The sequence below is a fragment of the Rhincodon typus genome, chromosome 12, assembly GCF_021869965.1.
Source record: "Rhincodon typus isolate 14 chromosome 12, sRhiTyp1.1, whole genome shotgun sequence".
Lineage (NCBI taxonomy): Eukaryota > Metazoa > Chordata > Chondrichthyes > Orectolobiformes > Rhincodontidae > Rhincodon > Rhincodon typus.
In genome coordinates, this window is record NC_063343.1 from 15,014,534 (window position 1) to 15,030,360 (window position 15,827).

The 15,827-nt window shown below is 46.3% G+C and overlaps 1 protein-coding gene across 2 annotated transcripts in view; it reads left to right on the plus strand.

Moving 5' to 3' along the window:
- The window catches only part of LOC109922315 (Kv channel-interacting protein 1), a 312,678-nt gene that overhangs the window by 169,387 nt on the left and 127,464 nt on the right, over positions 1–15,827 (plus strand). The window lies entirely within an intron of this gene.

Consider the following 15,827-nt stretch of genomic DNA (forward strand, 5'->3'; position numbering starts at 1 on the left):
TTCCTCTGATGCTGCTTGGCCTGCTGGGTTCATCCAGCTCTACACCTTGTTCTCTGAGTTAATATTTGCACTAGGTTTGAAAAATCTTTCATGAATCTACCTATTTTTTGTGATTACTTCAACTTTATCCAGAACAAGCTGGGCAATTCATAATAAGCTCGACTCTGTAAGATGCAGCAGTGAAAGGTTGCCCAATGGTGTACATGGTTCAAAGTCTCAATGAAGCTCTTAAATAGTGGAATTAGTAAGTATGGCAATGTCTGTATTGTAGAAATGGTGTATTTGTCAGCCATTTTAATGTAATTTTAATTGAGTATGACCCTTTTATATTCTGTCCATCTGCTGATAGCAGCTGAATTTGTCTTTATTTTACAACTGTTTGCATGTTTTTAACCTGATTACCTCATCTGTATTTCAATTGTTCGATGTAACTTGCACCGTGACTCAGTCTCAGGTCTGAAAACTATGTTTCTTCAATAAAACACCATTTTCTTGGAAAAGCAAAACCTCAGGGGTAACCTGGTGGGGGTAGTGATAGGGTTCAAGAGGGTCAATGAAAAGAATATGGTCACACTTCTTACCAATGTCAAAACTAGAGCTTGTTGCTGATAAGTATAATTGGTCATTCTGAAGAATCTCCTTCAGCCAGTGATTAGGATGTGGAGGTTGTTCTCACAGGGTCTGGTTGAGGTTAATGGGTGGTGGATGCATTTCAGAGAAAGTGAATTAAATAGATATGGGTGAAACAAAAGAGGCACAATGGTGACAAGATGAAATGAATTAAAAAAGAAGACTCACATGAACAGAAATCGCAACATAGACCATTTATCCTGGAGAAAATGCACTGTCAACCATTTTGACCTTTGCACCAGGTTCCTTGTTGAATGGGACCTCTCTGTTTCCATCTCTGGTAACCACCCGGAAACTGATATCGATTTCAAGCCTACCGACTCCCAGAGCTAACTAGAATACACCTCCTCTCACCCACCTTCCTGCAAGAATACCATTCCCTATTCCCAATTCCTTCATCTCCGCTGCATCTGCTCCCGAGATGAGGCATTCCACTCCCGGACACCCAAGGACCGCAATTTCCCCTCCACAGTGGTCAAAAACGCCCTTGACCGCATCTCTCGTGTTTCCCGCAACTCATCCCTCACACCCCTTTCCCTCAATAACAACAAAGGCAGAATCCCTTCGTCCTCACGTATCACCCCATTAACCTCCGGATTCAAAGCATCATCCTCCACCACTTCTGCCACCTGCAATCTGGCCCCACTACCAAGGACATTTTTCCCTCCCCACCCTTATCTGCCTTCCAGAGGGACCACTCTCTTCGTGACTCCCTCATCTGGTCCACACTCCCCACTAGCCCCACCACCCTTGGCATTTTTTCCTGCAACCGCGGGAAGTGCTACACATGCCCCTACACCTCCCCCTCACCCCCATCCTAGGCCCCAAGAAAACCTGCTACATTAAACAGATGTTCACCTGCACATCTGCTAATGTGGTATATTGTATCCGCTGTTCCCGATGTGGTTTCCTCTACATCGGGGAAACCAAGCAGAGACTTGGAGACTGCTTTGTGGAACACCTACGCTCGGTTCATGACAAACGACTACATCTCCCAGTCGTGAACCACTTCAACTCCCGCTCCCACTCGTTGGACAATATGTCCATCCTAGGCCTCCTCCAGTGCCACAACGATGCCACCCGAAGGCTGGAGGAACAGCACCTCATATTTCGCTTAGGAACCCCGCAGCCCAATGGTCTCAATGTGGACTTCACAAGCTTCAAAATCTCCTCACCCCCAACCTCATCCCAAGACCAGCCCAGCTCGTCCCCGCCTCCTTGACCTGTCTTTTCTTTCCGCTCCTCCCACCTAATTGACCAACCCCCAACCCCACTTCCTACCTACGAGCCTCATTCCCGCCTCCTTGACCTGTCCATCTTCCCTCCCACCTACCCGCCCCCCCTCCCAACTGACCAACCCCTATCCCAACTCCCTACCTACACTCGCCTTTACTGGCTTCATCCCTGCCTCCTTGACCTGTCCATCTTCTCTTCACCCATCTGCTCCTCTATCCACCTTCCATCATCGCCTTCCCCTCTCTCTATTTATTTCAGAGTCCCCTTCCCCTCGCCCATTTCTGAAGTAGGGTCCAGACCTGAAACGTCAGCTTTCCTGCTCCTCTGATGCTGCCTGGCCTGCGGTGTTCATCCAGCTCCACACCTCCCATTCCGCAGACGACACGTCCATCCTGGGCCTCCTGCAGTGCCACAACGGTGCTACCCGAAGGTTGCAGGAACAGCAACTCATATTCCGCTTGGGAACCCTGCAGCCCAATGGTATCAATGTGGACTTCACAAGCTTCAAAATCTCCCCTCCCCCGACCGCATCCCAAAACCAGCCCAGCTTGTCCCCGCCTCCCTAATCTGTCCTTCCTCCCACCTATCCACTCCTCCCACCTCAAGCCCCACCCCCATCTCCTACCTACTAACCTCACCCCGCCCCCTTGACCTGTCCATCCTCCCTGGACTGATCTATGTCCTCCCTACCTCTCCACCTACACTCACCTTTACTGGCTCCATCCCCGCCTCTTTGACCGGTCTGTCTCCTCTCCACCTATCTTCTCCTCTATCCATCTTCTATCCGCCTCCCCCTCTCTCCCTATTTATTTCAGATCCCCCTTTCCCTCCCCCATTTCTGAAGAAGGGTCTAGGCCCGAAACGTCAGCCTTCCTGCTCCTCTGATGCTGCTTGGCCTGCTGTGTTCATCCAGCTCTACACCTTGTTATCTCAGAATAAGATAAATATATATTTAGAGAACAGTCAACGTGGCTTTGTCAAAGGCAGGTTGTGTCTGAAAAATTTAATTGAGTTATTTGATGAGGTGACACCGGCAGTGGCCGGGATAGTGTTATGGATGTTGTATATGCAGATTTCCAGAAAGCTTTTGATACAGTGCCACATGGCAGGTTGGTTGGTAAATTAGAAATGTTTGGGATTGATGGGTACATGGCAGCATTGTTTAGAACCTGGCTAAAGGATAGGAAACGAAGGGTAGATACAGATGGGCACTTCTCAGACTGGAGATGTGTTGAAATTAGTGTTCCCGAGGGATCAGTGTTGGGGCCCTTGCTTTTTCTGTTTTATATAGGCAGACAGTTAGCAGATGAATTCAATGTGGAGAAATGTGAGGTAATGCATTTTGGTAGAAAAAAAACAGAGACAATACAGGTTCAGTGGTAGAAAATTTGAGGGAAGCAGGAGCAGAGGAACGTCGGGGTTCTCATGCATAATTCTCTGAAAGTGGCTAGGCAAGTTGAAACAGTTGTTAAGAAATGTTTCGAGGATCCTTGGGTTTTTAAACAGAGGCATAGAGTATAAAAGCAAGGAAGTGATGCCACATCTCTATAAATCATTGGTCAGACTACATTTGGGATAGTGTTTTCAGTACTTATTTAAGGAATGATTGTAAAGCCTTGGAGAGAGAGCAAAGAAGATTTACTAGAATGATATCAGGAATGAGGAATTTTAGGTACATGAAAAGAAAAATTGAACTTACTATCCTCAGAGCAGAGAAGATGAAGTGGTAACCGTATTGAGGTGTTCAAAATTATGAATCATTTAGTCCTACTTTCCAAGAACATTTCATGGCCCCTTTTAGACCTCCTAATTTCTTGTTTCCTGCCTTCTTTATGTTCCTCAAGGGCGTTGTTTAATTTCAGTTTTCGAAACCTTACATGTACCTTCATTTGCTTTTTGACTGAAGTTTCAATATCCCTTATGATCCAGGATTTCTGAATCTTGCCATCCTATCCTACATCCTCACAGGAATCTGCTGGCCCTGAACTCAGATCAACTCGCCATTAAAAGAGTCCGACATGTCAGACGTGGATTAACCCTCAAACAGCCAGTCTAATTTCTCCAGTTCCTGCTGAATAATGTCATAATTAGCCTTCCCACAGTTTAGCACTTTCGCCCAAGGACCAGTCTTATAGAACATAGAACAGTATAGCATAGTACAGGCCCTTCAGCCCACGATGTTGTGCCGACGTATTATCCTAGTCTGAGATCAAACTACCCTGCGTACTTTACATTTTACTATCATCCATGTGCCCATCCAAGAGTTGCTTGAATGTCCCCAATGTATCTGACTTCAGTACCACTGCCGGCAGTGCATTCCACGCACCCACCACTCCCTGTGTAAAGAACCTACCTCTGACATCTCCCCTATACCTTCCTCCAATCACCTTAAAATTATATCCCCTCATAACAGTCATTTCCGCCCTGGAAAAAGTCTCTGACTATCCACTCTATCTATGCCTGTCATCATCTTGTACACCTCTATCAAGTCACCTCTCATCCTTCTTCGCTCCAATGAAAAAAGCCCTAGCTCCCTCAACCTTTCCTCATAAGACCTGCCCTCCAGTCCAGGCAGCATTCTGGTAAATCTCCTCTACACCTTCTCTAAAGCTTCCACATCCTTCCTGTAATGAGGAGACCAGAACTGAACACTATATTTCAAGAATTGTCTAACCAGGGTTTTATAAAGCTGCAGCATAACCTCGCAGCTCTTAAACTCAATTCCCCTGCCAATGAAAGCCAACACACCATACGCCTTCTTCACAATCCTATCAACTTGGGTAGCAACTTTGAGGGATCTATGGATGTGGAAACCCAAGATCCTTCTGTTCCTCCACACTGCCAAGAATCCTGCCATTAACACTGTATTCTGCTTCAAATTCGACCTTCCAAAATGAATCACTTCACACTTTTCTGGGTTGAATTCCATCTGCAACTTCTTTGCCCAGCTCTGCATCCTGTCAATGTCCCGTTGCAACCTACAACAGCCCTCCACACTATCTACAACTCCACTAACTTTTGTGTCATCAGCAAACTTATTAACCCACCCTTCCACTTCCTCATCCAAGTCATTTATGAAGATCACAAAGAGCAGAGGTCCCAGAACAGATCCCAGTGGAACACCACTGGTCACCAAGCTCCAAGCTGAATACTTTCTATCTACCACCACCCTCTGTCTTCTATTGGACAGCCACTATTGTATCCACACAGCCAAATTTCACTGAATCCCATGCCTTCTTACATTCTGAATGAGGCCACCATTGGGAACCTTATCAAATGTCTTGCTAAAATCCATATACACAACATCCACTGCTCTCCCTTCATCAATGTGTTTTGTCACATCCTCAAAGAATTCAATAAGGCTTGTGAGGCAGGACCTGCCCCTCACAAAGCCATGCTGACTATTTCTCACCAAACTGTGCTTTTCCAAATAATCATAAATACTATCTCTCAGAATCCTCTCCAATAATTTGCCCACCACAAAAGTAAGACTGACTGATCTGTAATTCCGTGGATTATCCCTATTCCCTTTCTTGAACAATGGAAGAACATTTGCCATCCTCCAATCATCTGGTACTATTCCAGTGGACAGCAAGGAAGCAAAGATCATCTCTAAAAGTTCAGCAATCTCTTCCCCTCGCTTCCCGTAGGAACCTTGGGTAGATCCAGTCTGGCCCAGGGAACTTATCTATTCTAATGTTTTTCAAAGTTTCTAACACGTCCTCCTTCCTAACATCAACCTGTTCGAGCAAAGCAGCCTATTTCATGCTGTCCTCACAAACATCAAGGTCCCTCTCACTGGTGAATACTGAAACAAAGTATTCATTAAGGACCTCCGCTACCTCCTCCAACTCTGCGCACAAGTTCCCTCCACTCTCCCTGATCGGCCCTACCCTCACTCTGGCCATCCTCTTGTTCGTCACATAAGTATAGAATACCTTGGGGTTTTCCTTGATCCTACCTGCCAAGGTTTTCTCATACCCCCGTCTAGCTCTCCTAAGTCCATTCTTCACGTCCTTTCTGGCTACCTTGTAGCTGTCTAGAGCCCTGTCTGATCCTTGCTTCCTCAACCTTAAGTAAGCTTCCTTCTGCCTCTTAACTCGATGTTCCACATTTCTTGTCATCCAAGGTTCGTTCACCTTACCATCCCTTCCTTGCCTCAGTGTGACAAACCTGTCCAGAATTCATAGCAAGTGCTCCCTAAACAACCGCCACATTTCTGTCGTGCATGTCCCTGAGAACATCTGTTCGCAATTTATGCTCCACAGTTCTTAGCTAATAGCATGGAATTCCCCCTCCCCTAATTAAATACTTTCCCATACTGCCTGCTCCTATTCCTCTCCATGACTATAGTAAAGGTCAGAGAGTTGTGATCACTATCACCGAAATGCTCTCCCACCGAGAGATCTGACACCTGGCCTGGTTCGTTACCTAGCACCAAATCCAATATGGCCTTCCTTCTAGTTGGCCTATCTACATATTGAATCAGAAATCCTTCCTGGACACACCTGACAAAATCTGCTCCATTCAAACTATTTGCACTTTGGAGGTTCCAGTCAATATTAGGGAAGTTGTCACCCATGACAACAACCCTATTCCTTCTGCACCTTTCCAAAATCTGCCTCCCAATCTGTTCATCAGTGTCTCGGTTGTTATTGGGGGTCTGTAGAAAACTCCCAATAAAGTGACTACTCCTTTCCTGTTTCTGACTTCCACCCATACTGACTCAGTAAACAAACCCTCCTCGACGACCTCCCTTTCTGCAGCTGTAATACCATCCCTGATTAGCAATTCCACTCTCCCACCTCTTTTACCTCCCTCCCTATTTCTTTTGAAACATCTAAACCCCGGAACATCCAACAATCATTCCTGCTCTTGTGTTATCCAAGTCTCCGTAACGGCCACAACGTCGTAGCTCCAAGTACTGATCCATGCTCCAAGTTCGTCACCCTTGTTCCTGACACTCCTTGTGTTAAAATAGATACACTTCAACCAATCGTACTGACTGCAACTTTGCCCTATCAACTGTCTATCCTTCCTCACAGACTCTCTGTATACTGTGTCTGCCTGTACACCAGCTACCCCATCCTCTGATCCATAGCTCTAGTTCCCATCTCTCTCCCGAAGAGCTCTAGCAAACCTCCCATCCAGGGTATTGGTGCCCTTCCAGTTCAGCCTGAACCCCTCCTTCCTGTACAGGTCCCACCTTCCCCAGAATGTGTCCCAATGATCCACATATCTGAAGCCCTCCCTCCTACACCAGCACTGTAACCACGTGTTCAGCTGCACTCACTGTCTATTCCTAGCCTCACTAGCCCATGGCACTGGTAGTAATCCTGAGATTACTACTCTGCTTGTCCTACCTTTTAGCTTCCATCCTAACTCCCTATATTGACTTTTCAGATCCTCATCCCTTTTCCTAGCTATGTCATTGGTACCGATGTATACCACGACTTCTGGCTGCTCACCCTCCCCCTTAAGAATCCCGTGGACTCGATCCGAGACATGTCTGACCCTGGCACCCAGGAGGCAACATACCATCCGGGAGTCTCGGTCGGTACCACAGAATCTCCTGTCTCTTCCCCTAACCACTGAATTTCCTATCACTATCACTCTCCTATTCTCCCCATTCCCTTCTGAGCCACAGAGCCAGGCTCAGTGCTAGAGACCTGGCCACTATAGCTTTCCCCTGGTAGGTCGTCCCCCCCAGCAGTATCCAAAGTGGTATACTTATTATTGAGGGGAGCTTATTGAGGGAAATATGCTTATCCATAACTACCTTAAAACCTACAGAATTATGATCACTGTTCTCAAAATGCTCCCCCTCCGAAACTTCAATCACCAGGCCAGGCTCGTAGCTGATACAAGGTCTAATACCGTCTTTTCAATGGTTGGACAATCTGAATCCGTCCCTCCTATACAAGCCCTTTAGCTACACGTTCATCTATGTTTTTGTCCTATTTTTACCTCACTAGCATGTAATCCTGAGAATATAGTTCTGCTTTTCAACTTTCTACCTAACTCCCTAAATTCCCTTTGCAGAGCATCGTTACTCTTCCTGCCTATGTTGTTAGTACCAATATGGACCACGACCTCTGGCTGCTCCTCCTCCCCTTTCAGAATATCTTGTGTCTACTGAGAGACAACCTTGACTCTGTCACCAGGGAAGCAACATAACCACTAATAGTCTCACTAACAGTCACAGAAACACCGATCTGTGCCCCAGACTATACAGTTCCCTATCACTGCCACTGGCCCACACTTTAACTCTCCCTGCTACACAATAGAACCAGTCATGTGCCACTGACTGCTGCTTTCCCTTGAAAGGCCATCCCACCTCTACACTATCCAAACATTGTATACCTGTATGGGAGGGAATATCCATCGGCGACTCCTGCACTGCCTGCCTGCCCCTCTGGCAGTCTCCCATCCATCTGGCTGATCCTTTGGTGTGACCACATCCCTGAAATTCCTAACTATAAAATTTTCTGCCTCCTGTATGTTCTTCAGTGAGTCCAACAGCTACTCCACCTGATCCGTGCGGTCTGGGAGGAGCTGTAAGTGGACACTCTTCCTGCAGACATAATTGACAGATACATGTATTTCTCCCTGATCACCCTCATCTTACAGGAGGAACATACTAATCCAATAACTGCCATTGCTACCCTCTCGTAATGATTGGATTAAAAGAAAAGGAAAGACCTTACCTTGCCATGTATTAATACTGATCACCCTCCTCGGCAAAGCTCAGTGCTCATCAAATCCCACACTTTTATCTCAACAGTAGCACTTTAACCTCACAGTCCCTCTCTATAATGGCCATCCCACTACAGCTTGCCTCCCTTTTACATGCTGCTGGTAGGAAGGAAAAACTTGATTTACAACACACAATCTTTGTAAAGCATATAGTTGAAAGTTCCCAGCCCCTTGATGTACTGTGACTGAAAGGTCTTAGGCTGTTGCCTTCTCCCACTGCCCTTCTATAGTGCTGCCCCCATGAGGGATAGATGGTCCAGTATGGTCCAACTGCTTGGAGCATTTCCATGACAACAAGGCCAGACCCATCCTTCTCAACCCTGGGAACAGGTAGAACCACAATACTGACACTAGGTGTTTGTATATCAAGGGCCTATTCACAGCTTTCTTCATCCTCACGCAAAGGTGACCATCAGAAAAAGGGTGAGGTTGGGTATGTTTTTGTATGACCCTCCAAACCATATCCACAGCAGCTTCAGGCAATCTGACCTGACAGTGAAGGGGATAATATGTCAGACAGCCTAGTCTCAAAGAACGTGGCCTTGTTTTTGCCTTGCTTTACCTTAGCTTCCAAAACCAATTCAAACTGGTCATAGACACTAACCAATGTGCACCAACCCATCCAGATAATGGTGGCATTGTCCACATTCAGGGGGTATTTGATCTAACTGCCCCCACTACTTAAGGCAGCCGTCTGGGTTCTACCACATCCTTCCTGATGAACTTAGTGCAAGATTCTATTAAACACACAGACAGGACAAGAGAGACAGAGAGGAACTCTGCCTGATTCTAGATTTGATCACAAAGCTTTCTGATTTCCATCCCTTGAGATTGATGTTTGTGCTGAGCAGGCAGATCCAGTTGTTGTTTCACTGTGTAAAGAGTATGTCAGTCATGTAAGTGTGTAATATTCTGTCAAATACCTTCCTCTTGTCCAGGCCAATGAGGAAGGTGTCTGGACTTCTAGCCCACCTGTATACGTTCATATCCCCAAATAACACTGGGATCTCAGAGATCTTCATGCTGGATACTGTTGTGGTCTGGTCAGGGTGGATCATTGTCTACAGGCAGGAAGGGTTGGATGATCTAATCGTTGAGGATGAAATCTGCTCTCAAAGACTTTGAATGAATGGAAAGAACAGGGTAAATGACACATGGTGTTGGTGGTATTCCTGTTGAATGCATTCAACCAAAAGGCTACAATTCCACCAGGCACAAGGCAAATCAACTCCTGAATTCAAACATGCCCTTTTCCAGGAGAAATTTAATCAGGCATTTGATGAATGGATAAGAGTCAGGATGACACTCAGTGGCTGATTATTTTAATGCCTTGGAATAGTTCTTAATTAAAGTGAGGCCCCTGTGAATGTATCACCTTTTCTGTTTTACTCATCAGTTCTTTCCCATGTTTCTTACTGACACCTGGTGTAATATTCAGTCTTATATTGGGCTTTAATAATGGTATTTATTTCAACCTTCAGCCCATTAGTAACTCTGCCAGTGGGAATCCATTGTTTATCGGTGTCACTCTATACTTCAGCAAGGCTAAATCCCAATCACTATTTTTAGACAGTAACACTTCCATGATTTTCATCAGTTTCTCTATTGGCTCATAGGTGAAGAGGAGAACCAGTAGTGCCATTGGTTCTATAGTCTTCAGTACACTTATTGAAGAATTTGTTCATGAACTGCGAATCATTGTCTGAGACACCGTTATCTGGAAGTCTGTCGGTTGAAGTGATATTTTTCAATTCTTTCATTACTGGTTTATCTGTCGTGCATATTCTGGTATATTTTAGTGTGTGTAGTCTTCCATTGCTTTGGAATTTCCTGGCCACCATGCAGACAGTTGTGCTGAACACTACACTCTGCTATTTACAAATGACAACTGTGCCCTGGATATTACGAAATCCTGATGAAAGACTTAAAAGATCATCCACTATCTCTTAGAGATAGTAGACAAGGGAGGTGCAGTTGTGGTATGACGCACTGACCTCTACATCGCCGAGGCCAGGCACCAACTCTCTGACACCTCCTCCTACCGCCCCCTTGATCATGACCCCACCCCTGACCACCAAAACATCATCTCCCAGACCATCCATAACCTCATCACCTCAGGTGACCTCCCACCCACAGCCTCCAACCTCATCATTCCCCAACCTCGCACTGCCCGTTTCTAACTCCTTCCCAAAATCCATAAACCTGACTGCCCTGGTCAACCTATTGTCTCTGCCTGCTCCTGCCCCACCGAACTTATCTCCGCTTACCTCGACACCATTTTCTCCCCGCTGGCCCAGGAATTCCCCACCTACATCCGTGACACCACCCACGCCCTCCACCTCCTCCAAAACTTCCGATTCCCTGGCCCTCAACACCTCATCTTCACCATGGATGTCCAGTCCCTATATACTTGCATTCCCCATGCAAATGGCCTAAAAGCATTCTGCTTCTTCCTCTCCCGCAGGCCTGACCCGTCCCCCTCCACCAACACCCTTATCCGCCTAACTGAACTTGTCCTTACCCTTAACAATTTCTCCTTCAACTCCTCCCACTTCCTACAAACGAAAGGGGTGGCATGGGTACCCGCATGGGCCCAAGTTATGCCTGCCTCTTTGTAGGATACATGGAACAGTCCATCTTCCGAAGCTATACTGGCCCTATCCCCCACCTCTTCCTCCGTTACATTGATGACTGTATTGGCACCGCCTCGTGCTCCCACGAGGAGCTCGAACAGTTCATCCACTTTACTAACACCTTCCACCCCAATCTTAGGTTCATCTGGACCATCTCCGATACCTCTGTCTACTTCCTGGACCTCTCTGTTTCCATCTCTGGTAACCACCTGGAAACTGATATCTATTTCAAGCCTACCGACTCCCACAGCTGCCTAGACGACACCTCCTCTCGCCCACCTTCCTGCAAGAATGCGATCCCCTACTCCCAATTCCTCCACCTCTGCTGCATGCTCCTAAGATGAGACGTTCCACTCCTGGACATCCCAGATGTCCTCGTTTTTCAAGGACCGTAATTTCCCCTCCACAGTGGTCGAAAATCCCCTCGACCGCATCTCTTGCATTTCTCACACCTCAGTCCTCACACCCCCTCCCCGCAATAACAACAAAGACAGAATTCCTCTTGTCCTCACATATCACCCCATCAACCTCCGGGTTCCGCGCATCATTCTCCGCCACCTGCAAACTGACCCCACTACCAAGGATATATTTCCCTCCCCACCCTTATCTGCCTTCTGGAGGAACCGCTCTATCCGAGACCTCCTCATCCGCTCCACACTCCCCACTAGCCCCAACACCCCTGGCACTTTTCCCTGCAACCTCAGGAGGTGCTACACCTGCCCCTACACCTTCCCCCTCATTTCCATCCGAGGCCCCAAGAAAATCTTCCACATTAAACAGATGTTCACCTGCACATCCGCTAATGTGGTATATTGTATCCGCTGTGCCCAATGTGGCCTCCTCGACATCGAAGGCTTGGAGACCGCTTTGTGGAGCACCTACGCTTGGTTCGTGACAAAGGACCACGAACCACTTCAACTCCCCCTCCCACTCCTTGGATGACATGTCCATCCTGGGCCTCCTCCAGTGCCACAACGATGCCACCCGAAGGCTGGAGGAACAGCACCTCATATTCCGCCTGGGAACCCTGCAGCCCAACTGTCTCAATGTGGACTTTACAAGCTTCAAAATCTCCCCAGCCCCGACCTCATCCCAAGACCAGCCCCTCTCATCCCTGCCTCCTTGACCTGTCCGTCTTTTCTCCCACCTTTCCGCTCCTTCCACTTCACTGACCAACCCCCACCCTCACTTCCTACATACTAGCCTCATCCCCGCCTCCTTGACCTGTCCGTCTTCCCTCCCACCTATCTGCCCCTCCCTCCTCACTGACCAACCCCTATCCTAACTCCCTACCTACACTCACCTGTACTGGCTTCATCCCTGCCTCCTTGACCTGTCCGTCTTCTCTCCACCTATCTGCTCCTCTATCCACCTTCTATCATCGCCACCACCTCTCTCTATTTATCTCAGAGTCCCCTTCCCCTCCCCCATTTCTGAAGAAGGGTCCAGACCCGAAACGTCAGTTTTCCTGCTCCTCTGATGCTGGCTGGCCTGCTGTGTTCATCCAGCTCCACACCTTGTTGTCTCTTATCCACCATCTCTTGATGTCTCTGCTGTTCATGATACTTCCCTAAGAGCTAATTGTTAGGATTATATTTAGACCAGCCTTTGTTGACAACATTTCCTGATCTGTGTGCACACTGCACATTTTCATTTTGTGTTTTCCCAATTTCTTGTAGCTCTCCGTCAGAAGGGAGGTGGGGAGTTTGTTATAACCCAATGAAACTGCTTTCACTTCTGATATTAGAGCTACGTCTGGAGATTCTGCTTGACCAACAGTGTGCTTGACAGAATGTGTCTGCTATGGCCTGAGCTTTCTCTAATAGATGCATGAACTGTGAGAATGTTTGGTGGGGTTCTGAACCATTATCTTGTTGAAGGGCTTCATCAGCAAATTTGAAAAGACAGTTATGCACATCCATTTCTGAGCAGTAAAAGTATTATTTAATTGTGTAATATGTGGAATCTTGTTGATCTGTTGCCTCTTGAGGTAAGTGTGGTAATGATCTGACCTTTTACTTGAGGATCTGTGCTTCATGGTCCTATCAATTCATTCTAAATAGTCAGCCAGTATTATGTTATCTGCACAGCCTCCTCCCATCTCAGGCCCCATCCCTGACATTTTTAGCTGGCCCAGCTGAGCCTGGCCCAGAGCAGTCAAACCAGAAACAATGAACTATGGGATAAATTGCACGACTGGCCTGTGGAATCATTGTCTCAATGAGCAAGTGATTAATCAGTCAATGGAACAGACTCCTCGCAGAAGTATTGGAAATATGCTGACATTGATTCATGGAGAAGAATCCTTTGGAAAGCAGCATCTGAGGAATTCAAGGGATGGTGTTTGGAGGATGTAGAATGTTTGGGAGGTACGGGTAACCTTGAAAATATGCCTCTTAGAGCTCCTCAGCACTAAGGAATTTCCCCACCTCATGGCTGATGTGTTCAAACTCAGTGAAAGAAATTGAATGTTACGATTGTTTATAAGTGCGTTAGCAGCTTGAAGCAAGATTGTGATGATGTCACAGCGCTGCACTTCACCAAGTATAACTACTACAGTGTGGGCAGAATGAGAACAAACTACAAAGGACTGTAGAGGATACACTAGACCACACTACATTAGAATTCTCTACTCTCTGGAAGAAACACAGAGAGCACATGGACATGAACATGTAAAGAAGGTAGATTAATCCTTACCTATTGTAACTATAAGGCAAAGAATTACAATGTACAACAGTATTTAGTATTAATGTATAGTAAAGAGAGTTACTTTGTAGATTAAGCTGATAGGCAGTGCTTGACTTTGCCTTACTCCAGACGGCAAAGAATCCAAACTCAGGCAATATCAAGCCACACAATGAAGGAATTAGTCAGGAACTCCATTATTGCTATGTTATGGGAATACCTGGAAGGTAAAAAGAGAATTAGATGGACTTCCTTAGTCCAGTTATTCTGATATTCCTGTTTCCTTTTCCATTATTTTTATGTACATATTCCTTATTGTTTGGATATTTCACTTTTCCAAGGGCTTTGAGTTATCCAAGGTAGCCAGATGGCTAGAGAGTGAGGCAGAATAATACGGGGATTTAATACATCTACCAACACTGCTCTGCCAGTGAGCCCACCTCTTCACCCTGCCTTATGCATGTGGCATAGTACCCCTCTAACCCATTGTTTCTTCCTATTGGATAGAGATGCCTATGGTCCCTCATGGGCTATGATCTGCTTTCTGCCTATATTCCGCTTTCTGCCCATATTCCATGATGATCTTTTCACTGCCCCATGTTTCTATATCAGGGATAATACGGGAAGCCTGTTGAATTTCAGTTGAACATGTTACTGATACAAATCTACCTGTAGGAGGATCAGAGACACTCCAGGAAAATGGGTACAAAGGTGGACTCTACAGACAGTCAGGAGAATCCCCCTCTCTCTCACCCACACTGAGATTCCAGCCTGAGAAAACACTGATTTGAATGTGGGTCAGTGGCAATGTGGAGAAAAGTTGCAGCATCAGCAGGTGTAGTGCCTCCTAGGAGCTGACAGCACACAGCCCACTTAGCACTGTCAACAGACAGACAGTGAGAAACGAGCACACTGTGCCAGCTCACTCCGCTGGGCAAAGTGAAAAGTCTCCTACATTTTGCCACGTCATGGTGAGAAATGATCCTTTGTTTGGAATGCTGTATTCTCCAGTTTCTGAGGAACTGACTCCATTCATCATTTCAGCTCAGCTCCTTTTCCTTGCAGAGTAAGGGGCAGAACAAATCTATCAATTCCACATTGTAAATCCACTTCACATGCTCTCTGCTCCCTTATCAGAGTTTGAATCTTTTCAATGCTTAAACTTTTTGCATCTATAAAATAAAGCATTCACTATCTTAAAGGCACTGCTGTTTCTCTGATGGTGAGTTTACCTCCACACTCACAGTTTAATCCAGTTCTGGGGGCACTGGCCATTCTCAACTGGTGGCTGAATGTTGGCGGGCTATTTGGCCATGGGTGCATCACAGCTGATGTGAAGTACAGCAGGTATTGGAAGAAATTTCTGGGCAGCGTAAACTTGTGGTTAATGTTTTGGGCTGATGACCAATCATAAGGAACACAAAAGCAAGACATTAAGAGCAGGTTATTTGGTCAATTGATTGTGCACCACTGTTCAATAAGGTCATGGCTGATCTGGTTGTGATCTTAACTCCTCCTGTGATCTTAACATGTCTGACCCCATAATTCTCAACTCCTCTGTCTAACCCAGCCTTGAATATATTCTGTGGCCTAACCCCACTGCTGTCTGGGGAAGAGAATTCCAAAGACCCTCTGAGTGATAAGAATTTTCCTCAGCACCAACTTTTAAATAGTATCCCCTAGTTACAGACTCCCCTCCCCAGAGGAAACATCCTCTCGACATTCACCCTATCAAATCTCACCAAGATCTCACATGTTTCAATAAGATAACTTCTCATTCTTCTAAACTCCAAACGATACAGGCTCACCCTTTCTGACCTGTCCTCATAAGCTTACACTTAATCCCTGGAATAAGTTGAGTGGACTTGCTCTGAACTACTTCTCATG